This window comes from Nicotiana tabacum, chromosome 15, assembly GCF_000715075.1.
Source record: "Nicotiana tabacum cultivar K326 chromosome 15, ASM71507v2, whole genome shotgun sequence".
In the NCBI taxonomy this organism is placed as follows: Eukaryota; Viridiplantae; Streptophyta; class Magnoliopsida; order Solanales; family Solanaceae; genus Nicotiana; species Nicotiana tabacum.
Genome location: NC_134094.1, coordinates 10,191,916 through 10,204,760, shown reverse-complemented (window position 1 = coordinate 10,204,760; position 12,845 = coordinate 10,191,916).

Sequence of the window (12,845 nt, the reverse complement as noted above, 5' to 3'; positions counted from 1 at the left end):
CTAGTTAAGAAAGTAAAAGAAGTGTTAGAGATGATGTGATGTCTCACTTGATATTCCAGAATAACACAAGGAAATCTATAGTGCAAGGAAGTTAAAAGAAGGCTATGAGTAGTATAAATGGATATGTATGGGTCGCAAGCTAAAGTATGGTAGAGCGACAAGATTTTAGGAAGATAGGAGTAAGGATAAGAAAGGGCAAGTGAGAAGGTGACGAGAATGGATAAGCCCTCGGGATTAAGCCCACGAAAATGAGAGAGAGCTGATGGGTGCCTGAATAAGCTCAAAGGAGTCTATGACTAGTAGCATTTAGAAGAGATGGAATGCTGCCCTTGTAGTGAAATAAGGGTATGATTGCGATAGATAAAGGATGACGTTTAGGCCTTCGAGTGAGTGATGATTTGAAAAGGATTTCATGGATTGTACGAGATTAAAATACCCACGTAAGTGAATCACATTGAGATGCTATAAAATACGGTCATTGAAGTACAGTATCACCCCTAAGTGGATTAGGAAAGTCGCTTCAAATGTTCCCCGATGAAACGTGAGCCCTAGCGGTAGTGTTACATAAGAGGCCAAGTTATCAGTATTAAGTTAAAACAACAATGGATGGACAAAGGTCACAAAGTATGAAATGAGATTAGGCTGTCATTATTAAGATGAACAGTAATGAGGGGGCATTAAAGGACTTAGCTTATTGTATATAGGATAAGCAACGAAAGTAACCTGGAGTTCGGTAGCAGCCCTCAATAACGATAAATCAAAGTAAGAGTTATGGTAGTAGAGTCATATGGATGGATAAACGGATCTATGACAAAAGGTAGCAACAATTTTCGAGATTAGAAGGATTCCGACTATAAGTCGTGGAGTGAGAAAGAAGCTTAAAGGGGGAAATGCCCTGACCCTTAGAATTATTCACAGAATAGTTGCTTAGATGGCAAGGAAAGTACTAAATTATTCGGAGGACATAAGTTATGAAAATGATAAGTATATCAGTCAATATTCGAGGGCGAATGTTCCAAAGGGGGGAATGATGTTACATCCCGCATTTTCGTACGATAAAGTTTCGTCGTAAGTTAATCGACGCAAGTTCGGGAATGAAATTATTTTGTGATTATAAGCATTATGCTATTTTTAAACAAGTGATGAGTAAATTGGTGAAGTTGATAGGGTAACCAAATCGAAGAAAATGAATTTCGTCAAAATTTGACATTTTGGGATAAAATATGGCCTGAGCTAAAATACCCGGTATTTATGGACTAGTACCATACAAGGTACCATATGGCCATGATAGTGAGGTGTATAAGGTATGCTAAAAATGAGCAATATTTTAAGTAATTTGGGATAATTCTTAAGTATGTGGGTAATTTGTTAATTATTGGTTAATGGAAGAATTAACAAAGTTAATTATTAATTAGTGATTAATTAAGGTCTTTTGGATAAAGACCAAAGATGTCACGTGGCAGCAAGGCCATGTCCAAATTGTGACTCTTACAATTGAATGGATAGGTGGCAAATTTATTAATATGTGGCTTGGTCCTTAGTTATAACATAAGCCTTGTAAATTCAAAGATCTACATATCTTTTAGAAATTAAGAGATACATATCTTTCAAGCAATTCATGGAAAACTCTCTAAAGTACGGTAGATTTTGCAATTCAACCAATTCATGCAATTCTAGGCAATTTCAAGCAATTCAAGCAATTCACGGATAAAGCAATTCAACAAAGATTTCATAGCATCTTAAGCAACGTGAGATTTTGTGATTCTAAAGGAGTACGGTGCAAGCTCTTCCAAGAATATCATATGGAATTTTTTCCTACTCCATGTATGTTAAGGCTAAGCCCTTTCTTCATTTTGGCATGATCTCGTAATTATACGAGTTTGATAACAAGGCATAAAGAGAAATTCATATTTCGGAATTTATGTATATTTTTCTAGTCTTGCAAGTTACAATATTCTCTTTATCGGGACTTCATATTAAATTGAGTACTTCCTTTTTCCAGTCAAGAGAGCAGACAGTTTATATATACAGTATTACAGTATTTTCATTACCATTGAACTATAATCGATGGACAGGCCCCTAATGGGCAACCTCTGATCAAATGGTAAGTTATATACCGAGCCTACTGTGGCCGAGCACCTAGGAGCGAGCCCAGTTGGCTGCGATACAGAGCCTAGTATGGCCGAGCACCTATGAGAGAGCCTACAATGACTGAGCAGTTATATATACACCGAGTCTTATAAGGCCGGACAGTTATTTTACTTACTATATTGAGAGAGTTGAGTCAGTATCAGCAGGTAAGCATATCTTCAGATTATCATTGACTTCCAGTTGCTTTCAGTTATTATATTATCAGTTCAGTTTCAGCTTTCAGTATAGTGCCTTACATACTCAGTACATTATTTCGTACTGACGTCCATTTTCTTGGGGCGTTGCATTTCATGCGTGCACGTTCAGATAGACAGGCGGGTAGACCTCCTTATTAGGTGTTGCCCAAGTTCAGCTTGATCAGTAAGCTCCATACCCTTCGGAGTTGCCGGGTCTAGAGCTTTACATACATCTTTGTATGTGTATATATATATATATATATATATGTTATGAGTAGGTCGGAGCCTTGTTCCAATCATAGTATATCCATCAATAGAGGCTTGTAGACATATCCTGTCAGTTAATGCAGTATGTTGGGCTTGTAGGCCTTTTATGTACATTTTGTTGGATTGTCAGTTGTAGTAGTTATGACGGCCTTGTCGGCCCAACTTTTTATTGATATTTAGTCAGTATATGCAATTGTCTTGCAATGTGGCACATGGACAAAGTATTATATTATATGTTCAGAGTCCCTTAGTCGCAAGTTGGTACCCGAGGATTGGTGAGGCACCGAGTGCCGGTCTCGCCCCCAGGTTCGGGGCGTGACATTAACATTACTCTTTCTTGGTCATGATATTCATTTTATCCTTCTTTGTTTTCTCCATGCTTTGCATCGTTACTTTTCTTTGAATCCCTTTAACTCTTCAATATTCACTTTCATTTCACATTTTGCTTTCTGTTCTTTCTTTCTTTCTTTTTTTCTTTGCCTTGCCTTTATTTGTTTCTTTTCTCTTTTTGTGCCTTATTACCTTTTTCAAACTCCTCATCTCTCCCCCAAACTTATGTTTTAACCAATTGTTTCTCAAGGGTTTTAAGGAAAGCCCGGGTGCCAAGTGAGGGTCACTACAAAACGGGTAAAGGCTTGTAACATGGTTATCAAATGAGAAGGGTTTTGCTCTCAAATGGGTTGACTAGGGATAAAAACATTGGTTGGACATGGAAAATTTCAAGCGGGTCAAGGAGAGCCTACAATCACTTCTCAAGCCAAGCAAAACTTAAAATATCCCCTAGAAACACATTCGGGGCAAGTTCTAGACCATTTGAGCCTAAAACCCTTCCAACGGGTCAAGGAGAGCCTACAATCACCTATCAAGCCAAGCAAAACTTACAATTTCATTCGGGGCAAGTTCTAAACCATCTGCACGGGTACTTAGACTTGCAACAAAGCATCTCATCTCTCACACAGCTGGATTGTTAAAGAGGATAGAGTCAAGGGCCCACAACAACCATATTCAAGATTAAAAATCACTAATGGTTGGACTAAACCACTCGATAATTTCTTAAGTCAACATAAGAGTCAGAAGGTCACTAACTAAAGCTATTTCTTTCCAAGAACTTATTTTTAATCATAAGAACGTAGTTAAGTGTGTCGGTGCCAAGTGAAGCATGTCTGACTCTTTGAGTCTGACTCAATTAGGTCTTTTTATTCATTATTACTACTATTCTTACCTAAACACCAAAAACTAACTCAATCCCTTAAGAAGGTTGTCACACCATCCATCGTTGGGAAGAGTCACCCGGGTCACACAAAAACTACCTTTGAAATGAACTGTGGTATTAAGAAAACCAAAGGCTTATAGTCCACTTAAACATAAAAAGAAACTAATAGATTAAAAAGAAGTTATTAGAGTAAACAAGAAGCTTTTAAATTAAACATTGACTACTAAGAAAACAAAATAAAGAAGCTATAAAGAAAGCTACTGAAAGCATAAATGAATATACAAAATGAGAGAGGGAAAGAGAAAATATATACATCAATAGAGAGAGATAAGAATATGTACATAATAAAAAGAAAAAAGAAAATGTTATCAGTTATTACAAACCAAGTGTCAAATTATCCAAACATCAATTAAACCCCCCCCCCCCGAATAAAAATAAACATTATCACCAATGCTTAACAAAATAAGAATAAGGAAGGGTAAGAGTAAAGAGGACTCCCTATGTTGCCTTGGACATCTCTGTGTCCATAGCAGCATCACCGCCCTCAGTCTCCTCTAACTAGATCTCATCATCCTCGGCTCTAGGAGTGGCTGGGTTGGAGAACATCTCTCGCACATACTCAGTAGTGTCAATAGCCAGGTCTGGCTCCTCAGACTGGATAGCTGGTGCTATTGGTGCTAATGCTGCTACTGGGTTTAATGGTGCTGTTGGAATTATCTCTATCAGTATATCAAATGGAAGGTCTCCAGCGGCTGCTATCTTGGTGACCTCTCTCCTCAATCTGTCTACTGATTTCTTGGATGCCTGGGATTTCCTCATATTTTTAACCTGCTTCCCAAGCTACTCTATTACTCCTCCATGTACCACCAAAGTGTTCATGATGGTCTTCTGGTTCTCCAAATTCTTCTTCAATGTGTCCTCCACTGTCGGAGGAATCTATGGTGCCGGTGTAGATGTTTGTGCTACAACAGCACTGGATAAGTCAGACAGCTTTGCAGTAGCTATCTGCATCCAGTTGTTGAAGCTCGCCAGTGTCTGGGAGACTCGCAGCACAGAAAATGGATGAGCAGGAATAGGCACCAGCCTCAAAGTAGAAGTGGAGAGAACTGATGCTGAAGGCCCTGAATGTGGAGGTTGAGGCATGGCAGTTATACTGGAGGAAGGCCCTGCTGCAGTGGAAGGCATGTCCGCTGAATCTGCAGCTACCACCAAGGGCTCATCAGACTGGCCTACGGTAGTAGTCGGCTGACCCTTATTCTTTAGGTTCCTCTAGTCCTTCAGAGAATACCAAGTGAAGGGCTACTTTGCCCGAACTTTGGTGTCAAAACTCTTCAACTCTACCCCCGCATCTGTAAGTTACTCCGTGATAGTGTTGGGATATGGGTAGGAGATGTCACCTTGCCTACCAACCAGTGATATATTGGCCGACATCACGGCACCCACATTGATTGGGTACCCGGCCATCATAGAAGCGACTAGCACTTCCCGCGGGATTTGGAGATTGGTTTCATTTGGCATGGGTTTAGTCTGCTATACACAAATGTCAGCCATCCTTTTGCCTCAAAATTGAGGGTGTTACGCTGAATATGAACCCCTGCAGTGATCCATGGTGGTGGTGGTCCCGGAGCTGCCAGAATCTCAGCTAGCCCAGGGCGAGCTGCATCACCCAATGCGAACTTCTCTAGGTATTATACTGGCTCCACATCCTCAAACCCTAAATATGCATTCAGGGTGCTCTGATCGAACCTCACTTTCAAATTCCTCACTTTCGTCACCTTGGTCCCCTTCTTTATATGCGCCACGTTGGCGTAACATTCTCGGACCAGGTTCTCTTTGGCATCCACCACACTTTGAAGGAACCATGTCCACCCCTTCCGCTCCCGAAATTGTCTCGACACCACCGGGTTGTATTTATCAAGATCTTTTAATAGGAAATGACGCTCAAGATTGAGCGATCTCGACGGCCATCACTCTCGAAAGCTATTGAATGCAGTCAAACTGACGAACCTATCTTCCTAAATTTTCTTCTTCTTCGACCTCTCAAGGCTAGAAACTCTGGTATCACCCCCTCGGCCATCATCCGAGAGATCATCCACATGCACTATAGTAGCTGGTGTATCGGGGGCATGTGTATATGAGGGCTCTGAATCCTGACTATCACCTTCCGAAGCCTCGGAAGTGCTCTCTGAGGTGGAAGGTTCATCTTAGTGTTGAAACCCCCCTGAAGCTGTTGTGGGTGTGATTGAGCATCAGGCTGCTACTGCACTTAATCACCCTTCGATGCTTCCCTATGCGGGACATATGAACTTGATTCAGCGGGCTCTGTATCTCTACCTCTCCCGACTGTCGCCTTTTTAGATATAACTCTTTGTGAGAAGAGTGGTATGGTACTCTTGCCACGACCTCGGCAGGGTTCACCCCTCCCCTTTGATGTATCACCTCGACCATGTGAGCTAACCATTTTCTGCAATAAACAGCAATAGGAGTGAGTTCTAGTTTAAGTGCACAATAGCAGACATTTGCAGAACAAAAAAACAATTCAGGGTAGGGAAGTGCGGATGCAGATGCCTTTTGTTGTGACGTTCAAAATTGAGAGGTTTGTACGTTTTCCATACTTAGCCAATTATTCTGAGCATAGTCCCTATAAAGCACACTCATTCCTGCAACACACTTCAATATCGGTTAGCACAAAATAAGACCTATCTAAAGAAGAAGAAAAAGAAAAATAAAAAGAAACATAGGTTGCCTCCCAAGAAGCACCTAATTTAGCATCGCGGAACGACGCGGATAACCATCACTTGAAATGAATTATTGCCACGATGTGGCCATCACCAACTTTTCCCAGACAATGCTTCACCCGGTGACCATTGACTCTAAACACCTCATCATTTTTATTCTTCAAGTCCAATGCACCAAAGGGTGTCACACCCATAACCTAAAACGGGCCACTCCATTTAGACTTTAACTTTCCGGGAAACATCCGTAACAGAGAATTGAACAACAACACAAGATCACCTTCTTTAAAATCTTTGTTCTGAATGTACTTTCATGGAAGTATTTCATCTTCTCTTTGTATAAGGATGAACTTGTGTATGCATGGTACCGGAACTCATCCAACTCATTCAATTGTTCCACCCTTAAGTTGGCGGCGACGTCCCACTCAAGATTCAATTTCTTTAAAGCCCACATGGCTTTGTGCTCAAGTTCCACGGGAAAATGACAAGCTTTTACGAACACCAACCAGTAGGGAGACATTCCGATAGGTGTTTTATAAGCCATCCTATAAGACCATAAAGCATCATCAAGTTTCTTGGACCAATCCGTCTGATAAGCATTCATTGGTTTGGACAAAATACTCTTTATCACCCGGTTGGAGACTTCCACTTGACCGCTTGCTTGTGGATGATAGGGAGTTGTGACTTTATGAGTGAAAACATACTTGGTGAGTAAGGTGTCGAAATCTTTGTTGCAAAAATGTGATCCCCCATCACTTATGATAGCCCTTGGCATACCAAATCTTGTAAAAATATTCTTCATAAAAAATGCCACCACACTTCTTGCTTCATTGTTGGGTAAAGCAACATCCTCGACCCATTTGGACACATAATCAACTGCGACCAAGATGTAGGTATTTCCACAAGAACTCACAAAAGGACCTATGAAGTCAATACCCCATACATCGAAAATATCAATCTCCAAAATGTTGGTAAGGGGCATTTCATTTTTCTTTGAGATTCCTCTGGCCCTTTGACACTCATCACAACACTTGACTAGATCACTTTTATCCTTGTAAAGAGTGGGCCAATAGAAATCTGGTCAAGGTACACATCTTCTAATCACTCAATCCATACAAATCTGGAAAAGGTATGGTCCATCCCAATAATAGTCTTGACAATCCCGTTTGAGCTTCTTCCTTTGGTTTGAAGAGAACTCATCCGAGGTGATACCACTTACTAGAAATGTTGCTAGATCTGCGAACCATGACACCTCTTTCATTGAAATAGCCAAGAGTTGCTCATCGGGGAAAGAGTCATTGATTTCAAGGCCATTATGCAGCCTCCCCTCCTCCTCCAAACGAGACAAGTGGTCCACCACTTGGTTTTCGCTCCCTTTTCGATCTTGGATCTCTATATCAAACTCTTACAAAAAAAAGCACTCATATCATCAACCGGGCTTTGGAATATTTCTTTCTCATAAGATAACAAAGTGTCGCATGATCCGTATGGATAATTACTTTTGCACCCATCAAGTTCGGGCGGAACTTCTCAATAGCAAACATAATGGCAAGAAGCTCTTTCTCGGTAACGGTGTAGTTGACTTGGGCACTATTCATGGTATTACTTGCTTAATAAACCGGATTAAAAATCTTGTTGATGCGTTGCCCCAAAACAGCCCCTACCGCTACATCACTTGCATTGCACATGAGCTCAAAAAGAACACTCCAATTTGTAGCGGTGATGATGAGAGTAGTAGTCAAGTTGAGCTTTAGTAATTCAAAGTCTCTCATGTAATCATCATTGAAATGGAACTTAGCATTTTTCTCCAAAAGCATTCACAACGTGTTTACCACTTTAGAGAAATCCTTGACGAAATGCCGGTAAAGTCCCGCGTGGCCTAAGAAACTTCGCACGCCTTTCACTGAAGTTGGAGGTGGAAGTTTAGAAAATCACCTCAATCTTTGCCTTGTCGACTTCAATGCCATTCTTTGAGATCTTGTGGCCAAGGACAATGAATTCCTCAACCATAAAATTACATTTCTCCCAATTCAGCACAAAGTTTGTTTCTTCACATCATGCCAACAATTTATCCAAGTTTGCTAGACAATCATCAAAAGAATTCCCGGCCACCGAGAAGTCATCCATGAATATTTCAAGGTAATCATCCACTATGTTGGTGAATATCTCCATCATACACCTTTGAAAAGTCGCTGGTACATTGCACAACCCAAATGGCATCCGCGAGAATACGAAAGTACCATAAGGACATGTAAAAGTAGTTTTCTCTTGATCCTCTAGAGCAATAAGAATTTGATTTTAGCCGGAATACCGATCACGGAAACAATAGAAAGCACGGTCGGCCAATCTATCAAGCATTTTATCTAGGAAGGGAAATGGAAAATGGTCTTTCCTCATGACTTTGTTGAGCTTACGTTAGTCCATACACACTCTTCACCTGGTCACCGTTCTTGTAGGAATCAACTCATTCTTATCACTAGTGACCACCGTCATACCCCCTTTCTTTGGGACACATTGAACCGGAGAAGTCCACGAACTATCTGAAATGGGGTAAACAACCCCGGCATCCAACCACTTGATGATCTCCTTTTTGACAACCTCTTGCATGGCTTCATTGAGTCTGCTTTGATGTTCTATAGATGGTTTGGCGCCTTCTTCCAAGTTAATCTTGTGCATGCAAAATGCGAGGCTTATACCCAAAATATCTGCCAATGTCCATCCAATAGCCTTTTTCCTCTTTTGTAGCACTGCCAATGTAGAATCTACCTGCACGTTAGTCAAACAAGAGGAAAGAATAACCGATAAAGTAGAAGAAGGGCCAAGAAATTCATACTGAAGATGTGGAGGCAATGGCTTCAACTCCAAGATGGGAGGCTCCTCAATTGAAGGCTTTGTTGTAGGAGTTGTTCTATTTTCAAGATCCAAGGACCGTTTGCAGGGCTCATAAGTGTACGACCCCATTCCTTGCAATGAGTTCACCCATTCCACGTAACCCTCCATCTCTTCATCATCATAGTTGAGCAGGACAGCCTCCAAAGTTTCATCAACATTCATCACAGCACTTGTTTCATCCACGGTCACCAAGTCCACGAACGACTTACACACATGGAAAAACACTTTTTCTTCACCAACTCGGAAAGTAAGTTCTCCTACTTCAACATCAACTAGAATCTTCCCCGTAGCAAGGAAAGGTCTTCCAAGAATAATTGGCACCTCATAGATAACCTCACAATCAACAATGACAAAATCTGCTGGAAGAATGAATTAATCAACATGAACCAACATGTCATCAATTACTCCCAACGGTCTCTTCATGGTACAATAAGCCATTTATAATCTCATAGATGTAGGTCTTGGTTTACCCATTCCCAAAGTTTTGAAAACCGAATAGGGAATCAAATTGATACTTTCCCTAAGATCACAAAGAGTTTTAGCAAACTCAGCACTTCCAATTGTACAAGGGATTGTGAAAGCACCGAGATCTTCCAATTTATGAGCCATTGACTGCACAATTGCACTCACTTGATGAGTCATCTTAATGGTTTCACAATTCATCGACCGATTCTTTGTCACAAAATCCTTCATAAACTTTGCATAACCGGGCATTTTCTCCAAATCTTCAACCAATGGCACGTTGATAGATAAACTCTTCATCATGTTAATGAACGTTCTGAATTGATTCTCACAATTTTTCTTGGCAAGCCTTTGAGGATATGAAGGAGGAGGCCTAGGCATTGGTGCCTTAGCCATTTGCACTACCAGTTCTGGTATGTCCACAATGTGCTCCCTAGACATGTTCACTTCCACTTGAGCTTCCTACACATTGTCATCAATATCAATCCACACGTCATCACTTGCTTGAACCACATTATTCGGGATCTCATCTTCTTGTACCAGTTGCTCATCATCCACAAGTTTCCTTTGACTTGAGGTGGGTGCATCCCCACTTTTTCCACTCCTTATAGTAATGGCCACGGAATGTCCTGTGTTGTTCCCATCCTTTGGGTTCACCACCATGTCACTTGGTAGTTCCCCCTTAGGAAGAGTGTTTAGAGCTTGAGAGATTTGTCCCAATTGAACTTCCAAGTTGCAAATTGATGTGTTGTGTGAGGCTAGTTGAGCATAGGAGTAGGCATTCTTCTCCATCATTTGTTTGAACATATTCTCAAATTGTCCCATCTCATTGTTGGAAGAACTTGAACTATGGGAAGTATAAGGAGGCGGGTTGCTCGGTTATTGATACATCGGAGGCCTTTGAAATCCCGGCCCCAATTGCCTTGATTATCGTTCCATCCCCCTTAGTTGTTGCCTCCCAAATATCCTTTATTATTACCACTCCAATTGCCTTGGTTATTTTGACCATTCCAATTTCCTTGATTGTTGTTACAATTCCAATTCCCTTGATTGTTACCACCATTCCAATTACCTTGGTTGTTAGAATTCCAATTCCCTTGATTACCTTGAGGTCGCCATTGTTGTTGATTTGGGCCTTGGGAGTTGTTTCTTTGCCCTTGAAAGTTGTTCACATACTGTACTTCCTCCTTTTGTTCATTGTAAGATTCATCTTGATCAAACTCACTATCTTCTTGCACATAATTCTCCACACGGTTTTGCACTTGTGGACCCTTTTGCCTTCTCTTGTTCACCATCATACTAACTCCCTCCATGGTATTGACTTGCTTAGGATTTTGCACTTGTTGAAGTTGAGCTTTGGCTAATTGATTCATTATGGTGGTCAACTTGGCAATGGCTTGCCCATGATCATGAAATTCCTTATGTAGGTGAATCACATTCGGATCACCTTGAGGAACATTTTCTCTACTTTGCCATGATGATGAAGTATCTGCCATTTCATCTAAAATCTCACAAGCTTCCGCATACGGTGTTTTCATGAAATTTCCACTGGCAATTTAGTTGACCATGCATTGATTGGTAGTATTGATCCCCCGATAGAAAGTTTATTGAATCATAGCCTCTGTCATGTCATTATTGGGGCACTCTTTGACCATTGTTCAGTACCTCTCCCGTATTTCATGCAATGGCTCATTGGGATCTTATTTGAATGCTAGAATCTCATCTCTAAGAGTAACCATATGCCGAGGAAAAAAGAACTTGGAAATAAATTTCTCTGCCAATTCATCCCATGTATGGATGGAATGGTTTGGCAATCTCTCTAACCAATCCAATGATTTCCCCCATAGAGAGAAGGGAAATAACTACAACCTTAAAGCATCCTCGGAGACGTTTGTGTGTTTACTCCCCCAACAAGTGTCCATAAACCCCTTCAAGTGTTTGTATGCGTTTTGACTCGGAGCACCGGTGAAGAATCCTCGTTGCTCTAGCAATATGATCATTGCATTCATGATTTGAATGTTGCTCGGCCTAATGTGGGGCGGGACTATGGCACTTGCATACCCTTCATTCGGCAACACCCGATGTCGAGCCGCTCTTTATGGAGGTGGGGGTGGAACTGGGACGTTGTCCTTAGGCGGTCGGCCTCGTCTATTTGATTGAGGTTCAAGAGGAACCTCTTCAACTTGTCCATCCTCAACGTCCACATCCCACAAAGGCATGTTTCCGAGTTGATCATTGTAGAGGGCCATTGTTGTACCTACAGTTGATTAACAAAAGAGATTAGCAACACGGAAGGAAAAGAAGACAATTCACACACAAAACAAAATATATAGCTAAATCTATTTTTAGTTCCCTGGCAACGGCGCCAAAAGTTGATCACGTCCAAATGCACGCCTCTAACCAGGTATGACACGGTCGTTTGCAATAATAAAATCCAACAAGGAGTCGGGATCGAATCCACAAGGAGCTAAGATGGGAGTTAGTAGTATATATTCCGAGTGAGTATGTGAAGTATCTAGATTGCACTTACACAAACAGTGTATTGTTTTTACTTCTAAAATTAACTAAGAACTGCAAATCAAAAGGTATAAAACTAGAGATGATTGTTTTTGAATGTTTTTCGAAAGATATAAAAGGACCTAGGAATGTGACCATGACCTAGATGTTTTCCTAATAGGATAAAGACTTTTGTGTTGTTTTATTGATTAGGTGTATTATGGCTCACAACACTACATTGCCCACTCAATACCTCTCGGTCAGAGAGTGGCTTTGCCCAATTTAGTTTTCTCAAGTCTAAATAGGTATCTACCAAAACGGTTGATAAGAACTCAAGTCGGGTTGTTACTATCTCTAGGTGAACCCTTTAATTGGGTTAATCAATCTCTTAATTGACCAAATTCCTTGTTAGCTAACTTAACCTAGACTAGGTATCTCTTTCTCAAGAAGAGA